This window comes from Eleutherodactylus coqui, chromosome 4, assembly GCF_035609145.1.
Source record: "Eleutherodactylus coqui strain aEleCoq1 chromosome 4, aEleCoq1.hap1, whole genome shotgun sequence".
In the NCBI taxonomy this organism is placed as follows: domain Eukaryota; kingdom Metazoa; phylum Chordata; class Amphibia; order Anura; family Eleutherodactylidae; genus Eleutherodactylus; species Eleutherodactylus coqui.
The window spans coordinates 26,052,369-26,074,398 of NC_089840.1; positions in this window are offsets into that span (position 1 = coordinate 26,052,369).

Below are 22,030 nucleotides of genomic sequence, written 5' to 3' on the forward strand. Positions count from 1 at the left end.
GCCCATACGGAAGCATTAAAGCATGCGGATTTGTTTTGCTTATCTTTGGGTCTGGAAAACAAATCGCAGCAAGCTACATTTTAGTGTAGATTCCATTGATATTGCTGTCTGGCTGCTGATTCCGCGACAAAGCAGGAGTTTGAAAAAAAAAGACTGCACTTCCGCACACATCTACAGTACAGAAAAAAGGAGACCCGGACAGGCACATGCAGTCGCAGGCTGCAGAGAGAGTCTGATTCCGCTTTGGGCTACTGCATGTGGAATCTGATCCGCCTGTGGACATGAGGCCTCAGAGTGCATTCACACGAGCGTGTGCGTGTGCCATACATTGTTGCGCACAAAATGGCGAACCCACATACCTGCATAAACACGCATGAATGCAGGTCCGTGCATGATCGCGATGTTTTCCCCTTGCTTTTGATGGGACTGGCACTTCTGCAGTCCCATTGAAAGCAACGGGCTGCTGGCAAGCCCTGCAGGGATTTTTTAGGGAGGGGCTTTAAATATAAGCCCTTCCCTGAAAATCATCCCTAGAATGTGTTAAAAATAAGAAAAAATATAGACTCACCTCTCTTCAGCTGCCTGGACTCGGGCATGTCTAGCCTGTCTTCTCCCTGCGCTGCGCTGAAGCTTTTCAGCAGACAGGGATTTAAAATCCCCACCTGCTGAAAGGGCTGCATCTGATTGGCTGAGCGCTCAACCAATCACAGGCAGCACTTAGCCATTCATTGAATGACAGCTGAGCGCTGCCTGTGATTGGTCACAACACTCAGCCAATCACAGGAAGTACTTGGCCATTTGTTAAATTCAATGAATGGCTGATGGTATTTTTGGTGATGTTTTTATTTTTTACAGCAGCTAGTGATAATTTTCATGGAACGGCTTATATTTAAAGCCCTTCCCCGAAAATCACTGCGGGTGTTACCTGCATCACATTGCTTTCAATGGGGCCGGCAGCAGTACCACTGGCCCCAGTGAAAGCACTGGGCATGGAAGTATGTCACGCGTATTTTGAACATCCGTGTAGCGCATTTCTTTTGCACACGTAGGCGCTCGCAAAACAACGCTCATCTGACTGAGCCCTTAGCGTGTAAATCTTCCTGAAGCGCTGTCCAGCTCATCCATAGTTTTCTGTTTTCTAATGGGACTAAAAGACATTCATGTGTTTGGGCCCTCAGGACGAACAATGGTCTATTGTCACGATTACCGTGAAATCATGGCCAAATGTTGTAATTTTACATTGGTTAAAAAACACTGCCATTTGCCGCAAATTGGCTATAACTGCAGCAATAACCTGCAACTTGGTATGAATACACCCCAAACGACAATCCTGCAAGTTTTTATTTGTGTACTACAGAGATGTCCATGTTATGAAGGCGAGTCAAACTATTGGCGCAATTAATTTTGAGGTCATATGACTGTGTAATACAGACATTAACGATAGGTATATGACGCTACGTGAACCCTATGTTATACTTTGTACATTTTACCACTTCTGTTCTGCTATAGCTGTACCATGCTTTTTATGATGCACTTGTTAAACGGCAAGTCAAGGCGAAGATTTCAGAATTCCTGGTTGGATTCTCCTCGGTTAGCAGCACATATGTAGTATGAAGGCACATATGTAGGCTATAATGCTTCCTATAGATCAGCGGATGATTGGGGCTGCGGTGTGATTGCAGCTGGTGAGGTCGGCATCACCTCTTATTTTCTCTCCATCTCCACTGTTTGCTTCTGCCATATGAGCAGCTCTCAAAACATATGTTTAATTATTATCTCACCATCCACGGTAACCCTGCTCCTTTTTATCAGCTGGCAAGTCGCTGCACGAACAGCTGCTGCGTTTTAACCTCTTGAAGGCTTTAATATTTCGGGTTGTTGAAAACTGTAAACTGCAACATATATTAGATCAAGGCCGAGTCACAGTCTTCACAGCTCTAAAGGAAACCATTCGCCTGGTTCTCCTCTTTTGAACCCTTTGCAGTAGTTCATCAGTCTACAATGAAGCTTTCTAAGGGCTCAATCACATCAGTGGTAGGGGATTCCCTATTGTTGTTCCATTTGGGGATCAGGAAAACAGTAATCCCTGGCCAAACGGAACTGACAGAACCAAACAGCGTTGAACGGACCCCATTGGCTACAATGGGTGCCTTTGATCTCCAGATCTCCATGCAGTATTTTGATGGATTTTTAGGACATGATAGCATGCAGCTCTATTTTGACCTCTATTTTTGTGGAAACCAGCAAAAAAGGTTTCAAATGAAGCCAGCGGCGCTAATGTGAACGAGCCCTAATCATGTTTCCTTTGCAAAACGTAAGTCCGGCATACCAGGATGAAACTGTTTTTCAAACTCCCGTACTATATGATAATTAGGTCTGAAGAATCCAGCTGGCATACACAGACCTGGGTCTTCTCTGTAAACATGGACCTCTCCCTACGCCCTTCTGAAGCCCCACCAAATGTCACACTTGCCCCGCTATCCTGGGAGGGGTCCTTTCACATATGGTTTTGCCCTGCTATGGGCGGACACATCGGCTCTCACCACACATGTGCCGCTCTCTGGATGCACTGTGCAAGTGGGAAACCCGGAGCCGCTAGTGTATAATGTAGATATGTCATTGGCATCAATCAAGTAGAGAGGCAGAGTTTTTACAGAGGAGACCCCAAGTGTCTCAAACAATCCAGGTACGCTCATTGGACAATTCAAACCTAATCACCATAGGGGACGAGGGTTTTAAAAGTGCTTTTCTACAGGAATCTAGGACTTATGGCTCTTGCACACTTGCATTTTTCTTGCACGGTTTTTTCACGCAATATTGCCGCGTTTTTTAAGGCAAATGTCAATGGGATTTTCTAATTCTAAAAACGCATCGCACGAAAACGCAAGTTTGTGCTTTGCAATTTTTGTGTGATGCGTTTTTAACCTTAGGACGTCCCATTGACATTCGCGTTAAAAAGCAGCGATACCATGCGAAAAAAAAACACGGAAGAAAAATGCAAGTGTGCAAGAGCCCTTATGGACAGAAGCAGGAAAATGTTTAGCCTCTTGAGGACATAGACATTTTTTGTTTTAGCATTTTTGTTTTCTTTTACACGATCTCAAAAATGTATATATTTTTTCATAATTTTTCTGTTGAGGTTGCTGTCTGAGGGTTTGTGTTATGAGGGGCTGGTTGTATTTTCCAGTGACAATGCTTGTGGACCATATAACTGTCATGTACGTACAACGCTGTTGGAATAGCTATACTAAGACACAGAGAGTACTAGACGCACAAGGAGGATTCTGAAACAGAGTAAGACTCATGAGGGAGTCCAAGATTTGCCTAACTTAGATTGGAGAGTGGAGCACCTGCCCCGATAGGGAAGACCCAACAACCAAAGCCTAAGTGGAATCCCCTAGAGGTAATTCAGGAGTAAAAAAAAAACTGAGCCTACCAGCAGAGTCCAGGACAGAGTTAGGTCAGTACTAGGTAGAAGAGCAAAAATCATAGTCCAAAGTCATACACAGAAAACGTATACCAAAGCAAAACCCAGAACTACCAACCATCTACTAAATCCTTGCATACAAAAGTATTACTGGCATCTTTTACACAGAGAGACACCAGAATAAATATCCCAAAATGCATACTGGTAGGCTTACTAAGACAATAGACAGCTCAGCCAGCCTATCAGTAAGACAACAGAAGTGAGGTGTAGCTCCCATGGTCTCTAGACTCAACTAACAATGCCCATGAGCTGGCCGTTGTATCACGTGGCATCACATTGGATCCCTTTGAGCGTGCAGAGGACGTCACTGCTGACAGCGCTGTAACAATAATGTACTAAAAACATTTTTTACATTTCTAAGTTAAGTGAAATGGAAAAAAATGCAATTGCATCATTTTTGGGGGAGGTGTCTTATTTTAATGACATGCACACGAGCGCTTCTGCTGCTTTATTCTATCGATTGGTGGGGATCTCACAAAACTTTTGACATTTCCCCATGTCAAAAGGTTTTGGAAGTGACAGTCGCACTTTAAGGCCTCTTTCACACGAGCGTCATTTTAACATAAAGCAGGCGTATCAAAAAATTGTGTCTATTGGAACCCATGGTTTCCTATGGGATCCTTCAGATGTCCAATTTTTTTGAGGCGCCCCCAAAAATCGTGCTGCAAAAGATAACACATAGGCGCGTTATTTCAACGCCTGACTATCTCTCACGTCAAAAGGTAGGTCTTGTCTAGAGATGAGCGAGCACGCTCGGATAAAGCAGTTACTCGAGTGAGCATCGCTCTTCTTGAGTAACTGTTTCCCGGTCCGAGCAGGCAAGGGGGGGCAAGGGGGCGGGGGAGTGAGAGAGATCTCTCTCTCTCCCCCCCCCCCTCCCCCGAGCCTGCTGGGATGAGTAACTGCTTTATCCGAGCGTGCTCGCTCATCTCTAGTCTTGTCCTATCTTTTGATGGCACAATGCAGGAGGCTCCATAGACTCCTGTGGGAGTCTATGGCAGCCAGCCGAAAAAGGAAAGGGGGGAGTTTAGCAGGGGCTAGCACTGTTAAACAATGCCAGGTGCCTCTAGTAAGGCATTTTAAGTCATTTAAAGTACTTTGGCCGACCACGAGATTTCGAAGCTGAGTTGTCAGTTCACTACAAGATGCCGCAGCCAGACGTGAAAACTCGCGAAGAATAGCTGCATTTTGGTCGCAGCTATTCTTTGTTTATAAACTCCAATAGTCACAATTTTTTTAGCATGACTATTGAAGCGTTAAAATGACGCTTGCATGGAACAGACCTAAATACGTCTATTCTAGCAGAGCTGCCGTGATTCGCGTCTGAAGGCCCTAATTCTGGTTGCTAGCCCGCGCTCTGTTTGCAAACAGTTCTTGGACGTAAAATTCATTGTGGTTTCAAAAACATCTTGTTTAGGGCACAACAACTATCACTATCTGCTGAAGTGCGCACGGATTGCGCTTGCTGTTGTTTCTGTGATACACACATAATAAGTCATTTCAATCTGATTCACTTTCTTGGCAAACACTGAAGCCGCCCCTGGGCTATTTTGGCAGCAGATTTCAAAACAGAATTCAAATATTTTCATTCAATTTCCAGCTAACGATCCGCAGAGACTCCAGTATTCTTTTATTTTACTACTCAGGAAAGAAAAGCGCAAGTATGTTTCTAGAAAGTGATGTTAATACAAGATGTACCAACTTTACAGCGTGAACATTTACATAGCAGATCTTGTCATGTCATGGTATAGATGGTGGCATCTCCCATAGTGCTCGGTCCTGGAGGGTTGCGTTGCATATCCGTTGCAGGGACTTCTCAGAGATTTAAGCAGTGTTTATTCTCTCAAGCTCAAGTCAAAAGACGTTTGTCTGCTTGATTTATTGTTGTTGAAAGTCAGACCTGCCCCCTGATTGGCTCAGCGCTGAGCCAATCAGGGGGCAGGTCTGACTCACACCCCCTTCACACCCACTGCAGGCCGGCGCGCGGAACTCCGGCTGCCGGGAGCAGGTGAGTATATATATATATTTTATTTTAACACTTTTCTGGATGAATTGCAGGGAAGGGCTTATATATTTAAGCCCTTCCCGACAATTCATCCCGCGCACGCCGGCAGCCCATTGCTTTCAATGGAGGCGGCTGTATTGCCAGCTCCATTGAATTCAATGGGCAAACATCGTTCTTCTCTGCCACAGCTGTTACAGCTGTGGCAGAGAAGAATGATTTGTCTTCTATATGTTCTCAATGGGGTCGGCGCTGCTGCCAATGGCCCCATTGAGCGCATATAGAGAAGAGAACAGGAATCGCAGATCGCAGATAGGTGCGATCTGCGATTTCTGTTCTATAATTTATCGGATGAGCGCATAAAAAGCGCTCATGTGTCCGATACCATTGCAAAGCAATGGTTTTAAAAAATCGCCAGACGCATGCGCAAATCGCGCAAAAAAACGCCCGTCTGACTAAGGCCTTAAATAAAACACACATTTCAAGCTTTCCCCAAAAATCTCACACATTCTATAAGATTGCCCAGCCATTCTGTACAATGCCTGTTTTTCAAACATTGCCTGTAACACCCAATATATATATAGTAGGTCGTTGTCCCCCTAATGACTGCATGCAGGTTTGAACATGTTATGTGAGTTAGTTTGTGACTGCAGCACACTAAAAAATGGCTGCACCACTTGTGCTTTGCATGCAGGAGGAGCTGTGTGTAATGATTCATATTTTGTGGTCAGAGGGTATGTCTGGAGTTGTTGTTTATCAAAGACTTTGTGTAAAGTATGGAGAAAGTGTTTTATTGCAAAGAAGTATGTATGAATGGATAGAGGAGTTCCAGGAAGGTGACACAAGTGTCAGCCATGAAGAAGATGCTAGTATATTATCAGGTAAAAGGTTCAACAATCAACAGTGCTCCTTACTGCAAGATGCTCATTGAAGAGCTGAAGCCTAAATTTGAAACAAAATACTGGGGTGTTGTGTTGTTGCATGGCAGTGCATGTCTGCACACTGCGGCCTATACTTTTGACACACTCCAAAAACTTTGCTTTAAGTTGTTAAGGTATCTTCCCTATAATGCTGATCTTGCCCCATCAGACTATCACCTGTTTGGTCCCCTGAAAGAAGCCCTAAGAGGATGAAAATTCACATCTAATGGTTTAGGCGTTCATTTTACGCATTCGTGGCTGACAGCTCAGCCTAAAACATCTTAAATTAGGGAAAATGAAAGCCTGTTGACAGACGGACAAAATATATTGAAAAGCTGGGAAATTATGTCAAAAATAATGTATTTATCTTTTCTGAAAGTCGATTAAAAAAATATACATAAATATGTTTAGAATTCCTATACTGTGGCAATCGGTACACAAGAGGGCCATCACCCAGGCCGCGTCTCTTAATCACCTCTTTTTATGGTCATCATCATTTCTTTACAATTTTGTGTCTATAAAACACATTTTCCGTCTTCGCTATTAATTTTCTCCTTTTGCTTTCAAATATAGCACTGATTACTAATGGTAGAAGCATAAAATAACCAAAGGCAGTGGTGCTTCATTAAACTTGAACTGACATTCATTATTTATTACAAATAGAAAGAAAATGTCACTTTGTGGAGAGGAAGAAAAAATACGTAATGATTGGTAATTGCAGAACTTTTATGCGTGGCGGGAAATAAAGTGTAACTTTTTTTTTCATCTTAAAAGTTATATTTTATTACACTGACTCCAGTTTACAAAAACCTTACCACCGAGGATTTGCCATGATGTAGCTTGTACATAGGCATTTAGCAGAATTGGGATTAATATGGAACCATATTACAAATCACATTATTGCTGCAGCTCATTATTATAGGATGACCTATCCACAGGATAAATCATCACTAGCTGATTACCGGGGTCTGGTGCCTGGAATCCCAGCCAATTAGCTGTTTGCAAGGCCAGTGTTTTGCTGTAAAGAATGGGAAGCAGATAGCTCCTAATATTGTGCAGTAGCCCAGCATGTTATTGTAGGCACAGCTCCCATTCATGTCAGTGGGAGCTGTGCCTGTAATGCCATCCTAGGCTACTGCACAATGTAGAGAGCTATCCACTTCCTGTGGCCCAGCAAACAATTGATTGGCCATGGTCTCAGGTGATGGAACCCTACTGATTGGCTATTGATGATCTATCCCATGGATAGGCCATCAATTTTTAACAGCTCACAAGGATAGTTGATAACTTTTTGATCGGTGGAGACCTCACCACTGAGACCCCTGCCGATCTCAAGAATGGGGGTCCTGCATACATGCAGTGAAGAGGAAACTAAATAGAGCACTGGTTGCAGAAGCACACGAGAGATCCATTTACTGTCAATGGGACTGTGGAGATACCCAAGTGGGTGTCGCTCATCTATTTCCATCAAACCCATTGAGATGAATGGCGTGCTGACTGTATATTCTCAGCTAGCACTCCATTCACAGTGACATTACTGTGAGGGGAGATGCGACCCCCAAAGTGACAGTAGAGCGTACCATGGGAGTTCCGTTCTCAAGATCAGTGGGGCTCTCAGTGGTAGGATCCTCACCAATGAGCAGGTTATTCCCTGAGGATAGAGCATAACTTGCAATTGAGTATATCTATTCATATAGTGAATACACTGCATTTTCTCCTGTATGGACTCACCATAAGGGGCTATAGTCGCCATGGAGATTGGGAAATGCACCAAAAAATTGTGCCAAAATGTGCACCATAGTTTGGTGTAATGGAACTGAGTATGCTCACCATGCTGATAGTGATTGGTGAATGTCCCAATATTAAAAGGAGAATTTATTGCTGTGTAGTGAGTTGAGCATGAGCTGGATAGAAGAAGGAAAGGCTGCTGGCTGTGAGGAAGCTGTGCACAGTGAGAGAAAGTAGTGCTCTCAAGTCTTGGACAATGCTGCAGCATCACTTTGGTCAATAGAAGCTGCAATTCCCAAGCATCAAACCGTAAGTGAGGCCAGCCTCACTACAAAAAACACCAGGTGTGCATATCAAAGAGATTAAGCAATAGTTAGCCAGCAGGCCTGCTGCAGAGGACAGAGCCACACTGAGGTGATCAGACTGTCAATCAACTTTTTTCACTATTCAAACCCTTGTTCTCGAACTGAGTTAGTTCTGCAAGGGAAAACATGAAACAGCATCTTGGGTAGAGTGCATGCCTGAGATAAAAGGAACATGGCGAGTGGGTTCTGTAAGCGGTATTTCAATGAGACTGTATTGTTAGTAGAAGAGTGTTAACGTTATTGCTTAGAAAGTATTACCATAATTGATAGCATGTTGTGAATCTAAGGAATAAGTTAAATTGCTCTATTATTATTATGTTATTGTTTATCTTTGTTCCCGTGTTTTTAAGTGAATATTGTATGCTTTGGTTACTCCGTCTGCCACACTGCATTCAAACATTCTGGATTTGCTGCCTAATGTAATGTGCGTTGTGTGATTGTATTAGTTTTCCACTCTGGGCAAAACTGATAAAACCAGGAAGATTAAATTAGGCTATTTTGATGCCACCACATTTTCTATCTTTGTCCTGTCCGAGTCCACAATAGACTACACTCTTAGGCCTTAGTCAGACGGGCGTTTTTCGCCCGATTTGCGCATGCGCATGCGTCCGGCGATTTTTTTAAAACCATTGCTTTGCAATGGTATCGGACACATGAGCGCTTTTTATGCGCTCGTCCGATAAATTATAGAGCAGAAATCGCAGATCGCACCTATCTGCGATCTGCGATTCCTGTTCTCTTCTCTATATGCGCTCAATGGGGCCGGCGGCAGCAGCGCCGACCCCATTGAGAACATATAGAAGACAAATCATTCTTCTCTGCCACAGCTGTAACAGCTGTGGCAAAGAAGAACGATGTTTGCCCATTGAATTCAATGGAGCTTGCCAATCAGGGGCAAGTCTGAGTCACACCCCCTTCACACCCACTGCAGGCCGGCCGCACGGATCTCCGGCTGCCGGGAGTAGGTGAGTATATATATATATTTTTTTATTTTAACACTTTTCTGGATGAATTGCAGGGAAGGGCTTGTATATTTAACCCCTTCCTGACAATTCATCCCACACTCGCCCACAGCGCATTGCTTTCAATGGAGCCGGCCGTATTGCCGTCTCCATTGAATGCAATGCGCTGGGCAGCTCCGGCCCGTTTCTAATGAAACGCGGCTAGGAGCAGATTTTCGGGCGATTTTCGGGCACCGGTCACGCGATTTGCGGATGTGCATCCGTCATGCGATCCGCAAATCGCGCGAAAAAACGCCCGTCTGACTAAGGCCTGACAGCACACAGACCCATAGCAGTCAATGTGCCAAATCACTCAACTTTTTTTCGCATTCAATGTGAAAAGAAAAATCGTAGCATGCCTAAAAGTATATGCACACGGCATGTTCGGAATCGGGCCCTAACCGCAACCGGCGACCCTGGTTACCTGTTATTCTCCAGCTCCTCTGTACTGCGAATGGTTTGCATGGCTCGCCGCTGGACATGCGCAGTGCAGATTTTTTTTTTAACTCCGGCTAGGCGATGACATGGAATCCGCGACCTTTCCGCAATGGTAATTGCTGAAGGGCCACGGAACAGATGGCTTCTATTGACTTCAATGGAAGCCGGTTGCGCGGAATCCGTGCAAAAATGGAGCATGCTTTTTCATCGTTTCCACTTGTGTGCATAGAGAATCAATTTTCCATAGCATGCTATGGGCAATATTTTCTGCAGAATCCAGAGGCGGCCGTGGATTCCACAATTTAAATCTGCCCGTGTGCATGACGCCTAAGACACTGAATGCTGCTCAGACTGGCCAGTACTGCTCACATGCACAGCACTGATCAATCATAATAATGTGCATTGTCATAGACTAATGATACAAATGATTGTGCATTGTACATCGGGTAGTTGGAGAGGCGATTTGGCCATCTTTATTTGACCAGGGCCAGAGGGTCGCCGTAATATCCATTTCGTTTTTGATAACTGGTTACATATTTGCCCATTAAATAAAAAAATAATATCTCTTTTTAGGAAGGGAAGAATAAAATGTATTATTTTGGCTCTTCCAACAATCTCAAGCTTCGCCTTCCATGCACGTTCTAATAAATAACCGGTTAAGTGCTTTGCCATAGGAGTGGGCCCATGCAACATTTACAGACATTAGCTCTATAAACGACTTACTCCTTATAAAACACTTGCCTCTTGTCTTCACCGCCCACGTGAAATATACAACCCCATTGGCTTCCATGCATTATGTAGTGACTGGCCTATAACCAGGTCAAACGCTCATTTTAGTGCTAGCATTTTTTTCCTTTTTCGCTAATAATAAGACCATTAGGGAAAGCTATTTTACCGTTTTTGAAGTTTTCCGGTGCGTTTCCTTGAGGTGAACCCCTAGCGATAGCATTATTTGGATGTAAGATTGATGTTTATTTGTCTCCGTAACATCTGTTGTAACTCCGGCAGATGCTCTTAGTTTATACATTCCCTAACGCCATTACACAAAATCATGCAACCTCTAAGAAGATGAATGATAAGAAAACTCCACACCCAGAAACATTAATGCAATTGATTTTATTAGCATAATTTCCTCTGAGTGGTGAAAATCTTCTTAGTAAAATGAATATTTTCAGTAATTCTGCTTTTCATTCCACTGAAATAAATATCCGCTCGGCCTTAAACAAGCACATTTCTCCTAAAATTTACAAGCATAAAGTGAAGGTTACATTTTGTGTTAAAATTGAGCAAGAAGTAGTATTTCATGTAATTGGGGGTAAATGAAGTAACAAAAATAATAAAAATTAAAGGGGTTGTCCAGGATTAGAAAAACATGGCTGCTTTCTTCCAAATACAGTGCCTCCTTTACCCAGGGGCTTTTCTTAATATTGCAGCTCAGCTCTATAGAACTGAATGAGACTAAGCTGCAATACCAATCACAACCTGTGGACAGGTGTGGCGCTGTTTTTGGAAGAACAGACATGTTTTTCTAATCATCGAGAAACCTTTTAAAAATACTAATCATCAATAATAATAATAATAATAATATAGTTTGTATAGCACCAACTTATTCCACAGCGCTTTCAAGCATGGGAGAAATGCATTCATTGAACTGGGTAGGAAAGGGAAAGGTTAGACTTAAAGGGGTTGTCCCGCGAAAGCAAGTGGGGGTATACACTTCTGTATGGCCATATTAATGCACTTTGTAATGTACATTGTGCATTAAATATGAGCCATACAGAAGTTATTCACTTACCTGCTCCGTTGCTAGCGTCCCCGTCTCCATGGTGCCGTCTAATTTTCAGCGTCTAATCGCCAGATTAGACGCGCTTGCGCAGTCCGGTCTTCTTCCTTTCTGAATGGGGCCGCTCGTGCCGGAGAGCGGCTCCGTGTAGCTCCGCCCCGTCACGTGCCGATTCCAGCCAATCAGGAGGCTGGAATCGGCAATGGACCGCACAGAAGCCCTGCGGTCCACCGAGGGAGAAGATCCCGGCAGCCATCTTCAGCAGGTAAGTAAGAAGTCACCGGAGCGCGGGGATTCAGGTAAGCACTGTGCGGTTTTTATTTTTAACCCCTGCATCGGGTTTGTCTCGCGCCGAACGGGGGGGGCTGTTGAAAAAAAAAAACCCGTTTCGGCGCGGGACAACCCCTTTAAGTCTTATTTATACAAGCATATTTGGAACCTGTCACACATAGTCCAGTCCTAGCACAATGTTAAAAGAGTTGTCCAAGACTTTTAATCTTGATGACCTATCTTTAGGGTAGGTCAACAATAGTTGATCGGCGTGGGTCTACCACTTGGGTTGGGATCACCACCAATCAGCTGATCGTCTAGCCCACTGTCAGTGCAGACAGAACAGAAAGTAGCTAGTGTTGTCCATATTGCTGTGGCCGGCTGCAAGCACAGGTTGAGAACTGGAAATTCTGGAAAGGTATTGGGAGATTAGGTTAGAGATATATAGGGTGGAAAGTTTGTAGACAGCCTTGTCTATGTTTCATTGAAAGTAGCATGAGAGCTTCATGTAACATATCACCATTTCTTTTTCCCATTCAATGAGGTACTCATATGAGACATACATTAAATGCTATGTTTTCGATATATTTACTCACAGAATCTGTCATACATAGTGTACATTGATTGATAAATCCCTTCTTTCTTGTAGATCTTATGCTACTTGGTGTATTGTTCTCCACTCTGAGGTTTTGATTTACTTCAAATATGAGTTTGTCAAATCAAGTCAAAAGTTAAAGTTCGATTCATCGTCTCCCCATTCTAGCCCATAGCTAATGTAATCCATTGCACCTGTTGTTTAAACAGATTTTAGATGTTTGTAGGGAATGAAGGATATTGTGGGATAGACAAAGAATGAGCAATCCTGTGTCATCAACTTGTTGAAGTTCGCTCTGTTAAATTTCCAAAGAGTCTTATTTTTTCATGTTTGAGACTTGGCTGAAGAAGAAAGAAAATAATTGTTTAAAATGTGAATTTCTACCTGGGGCCCAAGTTAGAGCAGAACTCTGTAGCTGTTCCATTTATTCTGTAATGTACTGTATGTGCAAAACTATCTCAAAGTGTAAAAATCAATATAGAAGCCCTTACATTGAATTTGCTTTGTCCCTAGAGGTTTACCTGTCAGCTACTGGGCTCCAATACACCTACATTGCCATGTAGCGTTTATAATACTAGTGTGGGAGGATAATGGGAATGTTTTTTAGTCCAGATCTTTAGAGATGAACACAACAGAAGTCCTAAAGGCAATTCAAGGTTCCTTATGACCAAGAGATCATAAGAGCGAATTTCCAAGGTGGACAACCCCTCCATGTGAAAGATTTGTTCTGCTTTTTGAATCCATTGGTATGTTGAGTGTGGAGAGGGTTGCTTCAGTTTAAGTGGAATCAGAATGTATCTCCAGAAGACAACAGAAAAAATAATTTCCAAGAGTGTCTTAGCATGGGTGGCAGGGGAGTGGGAGAAGGAACCACAGTCATAGAGCTAATTTTTTGGATAATAGAACATAACCTCAGTCCAAAAAGGTTTTATAGTCGGGCAATACCACCGCAGATGTAAGTAGTGTTATGTTCGTGCAGGGCGCAACTATGATGCCCTGCAGGGAGTCGGAAACACATCTAAAAAGATATAGTAATTGTCCATAATGGACCAACATAAAAATGGAACACCAAGACATATGTAAATGTCCATAATGGATAAATACATGAGCGGGATCGCTATTCTTAAAAAGAAAACATTGGTTTGGTGGATCCTGCCTGATAGCAGGGCAGTTTTTGTTAATAGGGACAGTCCCTGCCTTAAACCTAGTCTGTTCCTGGCTGGGATGCAGGGATAGATATATGGTAGATGGTAATGCTAATAGAACTGGGCATAGGTACATAACAAGCAAAAGTCCACAGCCACACCATCACCAAATACATAAAAGATAAAACATAGCCCAAACATCCATACCTATAGACAGAGGGGGCTAATGGGCCATTTACAGGAGATAATTATTGTTAAAAATAGTGTAAATGCCCAAAAATCACTAATTAATCTTTCACAGGTTTTTATCTCTGACTTTCAGTCACTGGATTACAGGCTTTTCGTTTTGTGTAAATGTTCCCTGGTCAGCACTTTACATAGAAGGTGAAGTGCTGAGCGAGAAGCCCATGACCTTAGCGGTAACATCAGCGCTCGTGCAGTCGTTTACCCGACTGTCGGCCCGTGTAAAAGGGCCATAAGCCAGCAGACATCACCTATCCGAACCCTATATAGTGGGAGAATAATTAGGACTAGCATAAACTTCAGCATCCGACAATCCATCCAGACAGTGGAGGAGCAAACAGAACATGGATTGACTCAAACAACCAACAAATTCCAGCCAACATGTATCCAGACACCAACAACCATATGCACCAACAAGGCATAAAGTATCACCTATCTTACAGCGTACAACCAACAGAGCCTTCACAGTATGGATGCACTTAGGAATGGTAAAGAAAATGACCCACACCCAAGTTAGAGTAGAGCTGGAATAAGTACACTCACATAATGGCTGATTGACTTGCTTGGGGTAATGCCTCCCTGTCAAACAATCAGACCATACACCACATGAGCTGTAGAACTAGAGAAGAGCAGCCCACTGAGGACTTTCCAACATACAACACTCAAGGGACCTTTTGTAGAGATGGGAAGCCCCAAGGGAAGGTTGACGAAGGCACCTAAGGTACCCTCTGCAGTAACATGACTGCTGTTGACAAGCATAAGAATGGTGCAAGGTACTATTGTGATATTATTTTATAGCCATTTTCCTGTATTCCGACGCAGCATGCCAAGCTGTGAGAAAGAGAATAGATATGTAGAATTTCTTTTTCGTTTAGGGTTGTATCCAGTTCAGACTCCCAAGAAGGGATAAAGTGTCTTTTTAGTGGTAAGTTGGAGGATTGTAAGTAGCTTTAGACCTTGGATAAAAAGTGTTTTAGTAGATTTGACCGTGTGATCCAGACTCCTAGCATTTGCCATAAGAATCCCATAGGGGGATGCTAATGTTTTGAGGAGAGAAAACTGGATGTAATGAAGGTTTACTAACATAGGGGATATAGCAGATAGGTCTTTAGGTGTGCTTGAAAAGTAATAACAAGCATCAGAAATCATAAGGTCAAATAGTTCAGAGAGTTTAGATAACAAACAGAAGAATTTATCTTCATAGCTGTCATCTAGGAGTTTTTTTTTGCTAGGAACTGAAACTATCATGACTTGTTGAATGTGAATGCGGATAGGGATTGGGATTGCGTCATGGCTTCACGTGTTCCTCATGACGGTGCATGTGTTCTGTCATTTTGGTGCTGGTCTATGGGCTGATTGGTTGACTGGGAGGTGGGCATCGCAACCAATCAGCCTTAGTTTGTATATATTTAGTTTAGCTCCTTCCGAGATGACACCAGTTATACTCCGGTCATGTTGGCAGTTCCTGATGTTGAGCTGTGTTTCTGTTCAGATAAATCTTCTAGTGCTTCACTTATTTATCTGGGGTGTTTGCTCATCTATTTGCTTGTACTCCTGTGGTTTATTGAGTGTCCTCTAATGTTCATCACTGTTCCCTGTCACCATCTAGGGGAATTCAGGGTTGCCCCAGGTTTCTGCTGTGGGGTTGCCCTCATCAGGACAAGTACTCCAGTGTTAGGTAGAGTCTTTCCCTATCTGAGGGTTTAGGGTTAGTTTCCCTGTCATCCCCATTTGTGTTTCCTTACTACATTTTTTAATTATTCACATTTAGGGCTTAGTCACACGGGCGTTTATTGCCGCGATTTGCGCATGCGCATGCGTCCGGCGACTTTTTAAAACCATTGCTTTGCAATGGTATCGGACACATGAGCGCTTTTTATGCGCTCGTCCGATAAATTAGAGAACAGAAATCGCAGATCGCACCTATCTGCGATCTGCGATTCCTGTTCTCTTCTCTATATGCGCTCAACGGGGCCGGCGGCAGCAGCGCCGACCCCATTGAGAACATACAGAAGACAAATCATTCTTCTCTGCCACAGCTGGAACAGCTGTGGCAGAGAAGAACAATGTTTGCCCATTAAATTCAATGGAGCGGCAATACAGCCGACTCCATTGAAAGCAATGGGCTGCCGGCGTGCGCGGGATGAATTGTCGGTAAGGGGTTAAATATATAACCCCTTACCTGCAATGCATCCTTAAATGTGAAAAAATAAAAAAAAGGATGTACTCACCAGCTCCCGGCAGCTGGAGATCCCGGCGGTCGGCCTGCAGTGGGTGTGAAGGAGGTGTGACTCAGGCTTGCCCCTGATTGGCTCAGCCTGAGCCAATCAGAGGCTGATCTCAGTCACACCCATTCATGAATTCATGAATGGGTGTGACTGAGACTTGCTTCTGATTGGCTCAGCGCTGAGCCAATCAGGGGCAAGCCTGAGTCACACCTCCTTCACACCCACTGCAGGCCGACCGCCGGGATCTCCAGCTGCCGGGAGCTGGTGAGTACATCCTTTTTTTTATTTTTTCACATTTAAGGATGCATTGCAGGTAAGGGGTTATATATTTAACCCCTTACTGACAATTCATCCCACACTCGCCCGCAGCGCTTGCATTCAATGGAGCCGCTGTATTGCCGGCTCCATTGAATGCAATGCGCTGGACAGCTCCGGCCCGTTTCTAATGAAAGGCGGCTAGGAGCAGATTTTCGGGCGATTTTTGGGCCGATTTTTCGGCGCCGGTCACGCGATTTGCGCATGCGCATCCGTCATGCGATGCGCAAATCGCGTGAAAAAACGCCCGTGTGACTAAGGCCTAAATGTGTCCATTTATGACGCAACCAATATATCCTGATCAGACCTAACAGAAACGTATTTTAACCAAAAAACTTAAAAGTTGATCCATTGCATGCCGACAGAATGCAACTCTGTCATGTAGGCAAAAGGTGGATTCTTTGAGGAATCCAAAATATGAAGTTATTTCCAGATTCTACGAGTCGGAAGATAGTCAGAAAATTAGGCAGTTCATTTTTTTACTTTGAGGGCTTAGTCACACGAGCGCATCGGCACTCGGACATGGGCGCTGATGCGCCCATGTGACTGAGCCCTTACTGCAAAAAGAAGATGGCCGCACTCCAGGACGGACGACTCCCCGCAGCGCTGAAGAAAGAACACATGACCGGCAATGAAGCCGGTCACTTGTTCTTTCTTCCGGCGCTGCAGAGAAATGTCTATCCTGAAGTGCGTCCATCTTCTTCCTGCAGTAACACGGGCGCTGATGCGCCCATGTGACTAAGCCCTAAGGGCTCAGTCAGACAAGCGAATTTTTCACACATTATAGGCGCAAGAAAAAAATTGCACATTGCGTGTCGAAATAATCGCGTGGCTGGGTCCATTTGCACTCACTTGTCCTATCTTTTACAGGTGTGAATTTTTTTCCGCTTCTAAAAAACAGACATGTGACCACTTTTTTATTGGAAAGCATTGGTTCTTTTAGATGCGAATCGCAAACGCGCCTAACATGCATGCACAAAATCTCTCGTCTGACTGAGTCCTAAAAAGGATGTAGATCACAAAGCATCGAGAATTCTGTATGTTGCTTTCCAATTTTACATTTTAACCCTTTCCAATCCACTGTCTGACATCTTCAGGCATTCTGATTGAAGGCTGTACAGCTCTGATGTCAGAAGACATCCTGCTGGGTATTCTTACTATATATTACTGGCGGCTCTGTTGTCTGGGGGCCACTCCAGCATTTCCCATACCGCAGTACAAGCTCTAGTCAGCAGATGGCAACATTGTGTAATGACAGAAAGAGAAAGCCCCCTAGGAAACCCTGAATCCAAAATTGGATTGCAAAGGCTTAAGGGGTATTTCCAAACTTCTGTATGGTCCTGTAGCTACACCCTTGTCTTACTGCAAAATATTGATAGATATATTTGATGAAGATTGACTTTTTTTTTAGTTTGTTTGCTGTAATAATATGCTGGTAATTGGTGAACTTCAGTTCTACTGTCACATACTGTTATACACAACAGTTCAATATCTGCTTTTATTTTATCACATTATATTATCAGTCTAGACAGTCTGGGGAGAGCTAACGTCAGATGTCATATGTGACAGCTCAAGTTTTATGATATGAAGTGAGTGAATATTAAAAATACTGCTATAAAAAATACCTTTTTTCTTGCTTTTTCCATACGGAACATTGACTTGCGGACAATGCACAGCCATAAAGCCAAAATTCACTCGAAATATTTAATTCTTCATACTCGTTCCATTTGCATATCTTTCACAATTGCTTAGTTGGAATTTAATTGTGTAAAAATGTTTTTTTGTGCTTTTTCAGCCGCCAAAGATCTCCATGATCGCAGCTTAACAGATACATTCTTAATACGGAAATTGTTTTCGCTTCCATAAAACAATAACTGCAAAATTGCACAGTTTAATACAAAATTATACTGTAATGTTCAATGCCTATTACTTGTACCTATAGTGAGAATGACATTAACTGTGGTGGCTTTATTACTGTGTAACTTGCTATCGTAGTTACTTTGACATTAGCAATGTTATAGAATTAAACTAAGTCTTTTATGGGCTTAGACCTATTATAAATCAATTTTAACATGTTCCATCATAGGGTCACCGCTGCACCAGTCACTTCTCCTGCATTATTTAGCAATGAAACCTAGATCCCACCAGAAAATCTAAGGTTCTGCTGTACCATGAAACAACTTATTTTTATTGGTGTGCCTATTTGTAATCTATGTTAAAGGTGATGTCCAGCCACTTAAAGGGAAGCTGTCATAAGATTTTACTAATGCAAGCCAAGACCAGTGCTACGATACTGATAGTCTTCTGTTTTCCCCACTTATTTTAGTTTGTTAATTGATAAAAGCATATCTTAGTAATCCCAAGTCAAGATTCTCCGATGTGGTGCGTCAATGAGGCAGAGAGGTCAAATGGGTGTGCAGTACCATCTCTACTAGCAGCCTGTTTATCCCTAAAGTCTGCCCCACTCGCCTCCTCTGACATGGCCTCCTTCTTCTACAATAGGGGCAGATCATCCAGGAAATTCTCCATTGTCATCTGCTGGAGATTCAGGTAAAAGTCAACATTGAGAGTCGTTGGATGGAACACAAAATCAACGATGGCTTCATGCAGGTATCATAGCAGAAGGAGGCCACTTCAAGTACTCTTTCCTTCCCTCAGTCTATATCTCTTAGAGGCACCCCAACTCAACATTAAAATCCATGTTCAACGCGCCCTTGGGGCCTGTGCCATATAATCCTGTAGTGCATCTATACATTCCTCTTTAAGTATGCCATCGTTATTTCAATATAGGACACCAGTATTGAGATATAGTGCTGGATCAGGCTTTTTGCCTATACTTTGTATAATCAGGGGGCTGTAAGGCACCAGTACAATATACTGTAGCAGTAGAGCATCCATCTACAGTTTTCGAGACTGCTTCAACGTCTTCAAAGTTAGAGTCTTCCGAATACCAGTACATCTACGATTCACTTAAAGCCCATAAAGCTACAGTCTCAATCTTATTCCATTTGCAGAGATAAAGGATTAGCACTATTGAAAGCAAAGACTGAACTTCTCCATTGTCCTAGTCCATTGCTCATTGCTCGACAACAGAATCTGCCGTTAACTAATGTCCTGATGTTGAGTATGACGATATCTAAAAAGCCTTTAATAAATCCCATTCCACTAAGTGCGTATCTTCCTCAATACAATTTTTTATCTCACCTCTGAATCGTAGTTCATTCTTATCCTTTTTAAAGAGAGTTCCAATAACTTCGAGAGCCATTGTTACTATTTGTTATGCAAAAGCGAAGCACTTATTACATTCTTCTGATATGGGAGCCGCCATCACTTGGAACTGACTGGTATTAATGTTATTATATGATGAAATTGTACTGCTCTTTAGAGTATTTGTGTCTGGAATAGATCATTTAAAAAGATTTCTTCCTAAGTATTCCGTCTCCGCGTTGTAATGCTGATTGCCCTTTTCACAATCTTTGATCTTTCAGTTCAACACGATAAAACCCTGGCTTTAAAAGATTGAATTTGTCAAATGGTAATCTGACATTATTTAACATTTGCCGTATCAGGGGTTTGGTGTAAAACTACAGTAAAATCTCTTTCTGATTTTTCTGTGAAGCCATGTACAGTAATTGTATAGTAATTGGCACTGGCAGAACTAGATAGCACAGAGTCCCAGAAGAAGAATACTTTTACTTTAGTTTAGTACAATATATGTTTTTAAGACAGGAGCAAAATCTGTTGTGAACCGTACTTTTTTTTTTTTTAAGTGCATACGGACCCTTAAGTCTAATGGCATGATGAAAGTATTTCACTCTTAAAGGGATGGGGGTGGGGGGTTCAAATTTTAATGAATCCCCTTTCATCACATTAAAAATGAAAAAGCTTTCGTAAAAAATTCATTTTTTTATTATAGAGTTCTTAATTGAGGTTTTTAAAATGTATTTTTGGTTTTTATTTATTAATTTAGATTTTATTTTAGATTTTTTCAATTTGTATCTTAAGTAAACTTAGCTGCCTTATATGCATTGTAAACCCTTAATGATATAACTAATTTTAGTCTTAAAGGGGTTGTCCCGCAAAACAAAGTTGGGGTATACACTTCTGTATGGCCATATTAATGCACTTTGTAATGTACATTGTGCATTAATTATGAGCCATACAGAAGTTATTCACTTACCTGCTCCGTTGCTAGCGTCCTCGTCTCCATGGTGCCGTCTAATTTTCAGCGTCTAATCGCCCAAATAGACGCGCTTGCGCAGTCCGGTCTTCTCCCTTCTGAATGGGGCCGCTCGTGCCAGAGAGCTGCTCCTCGTAGCTCCGCCCCGTCACGTGTGCCGATTCCAGCCAATCAGGAGGCTGGAATCGGCAATGGACCGCACAGAAGACCTGCGGTCCACCGAGGGTGAAGATCCCAGCGGCCATCTTCGCAAGGTAAGTAAGAAGTCACCGGAGCGCGGGGATTCGGGTAAGTACTATCCGGTTTTTTTTTTAAATCCCTGCATCGGGGTTGTCTCGCGCCGAACGGGGGGGCTATTGAAAAAAAAAAAAAAAAACGTTTCGGCGCGGGACAACCCCTTTAAGATCAGTAATTTTTTCTTCTGTGTTTTCCAGTGGTCATAACTTTTTAAAACCTTTACAGGGATTTCCTCAATGTAGGTCATCAATGATTGATTGGCAGAAGTTCACTGCTTGGGATCACTGCCAATCAGATGTTCACCAAGCATTTCGGGTTTTGGCCACAGAAGGTACCGCAATGCTCAGCCTAAGTTTAAGTAGGCATTCCAGGCATTTAACTCCTTGCAGTGTTGTTGACCTATACACATGATAGGTCATCAAATCGATTATCGGGTTCTGCTGCTCAAGACCCCTCAGGGATCAGCTGATCTCAATGCCTGCACTCACTGCAGCGGACTGGAAGTTGTTAGCTCTATCCACACTGGAGTTGGAACCAGAAGTGCAAAAGAAGGTATAGCTTGATACCAATGGGAGTGAAGCCATCTATTGCATTTCTGGCAGTTAGTATGGGAATCAGCTGATCACTGTCACTGAAATCAGCTGATCACTGAGAGTCTCTAGCAGCAGACCTGCACAAATCAACTATTGATGACCTATCCTATTGGGAGTCCTTCCTTTTTTTAATGTACTCTGAGAAGGCATTACATATTTATTCTTCGAGCAAGCTATTTTAGATAGTAGTAATACTCATAGGGACATTCTTTCTCTGCAGCTTTCACATGCACTTTTGTTGATTTTTGGCTTCTTGGCAGCATCTCCAGTTTTGGAGTTTTTGGTGACATATGATCTAATTTATTGGATGCCATAGTATTGGACCTGGACCTCTCCTTCATATTTATATATTCATCGCATTACAAGAGTTATTGGAATATATATATATATATATAATTTTTATTTATTATTATTATTTTTTTAATCTGAGAATTGATTATTGTTGACCATACTATTCATTACATTTGTATGAAATAGATTTTACAGTACATTTTTCTATG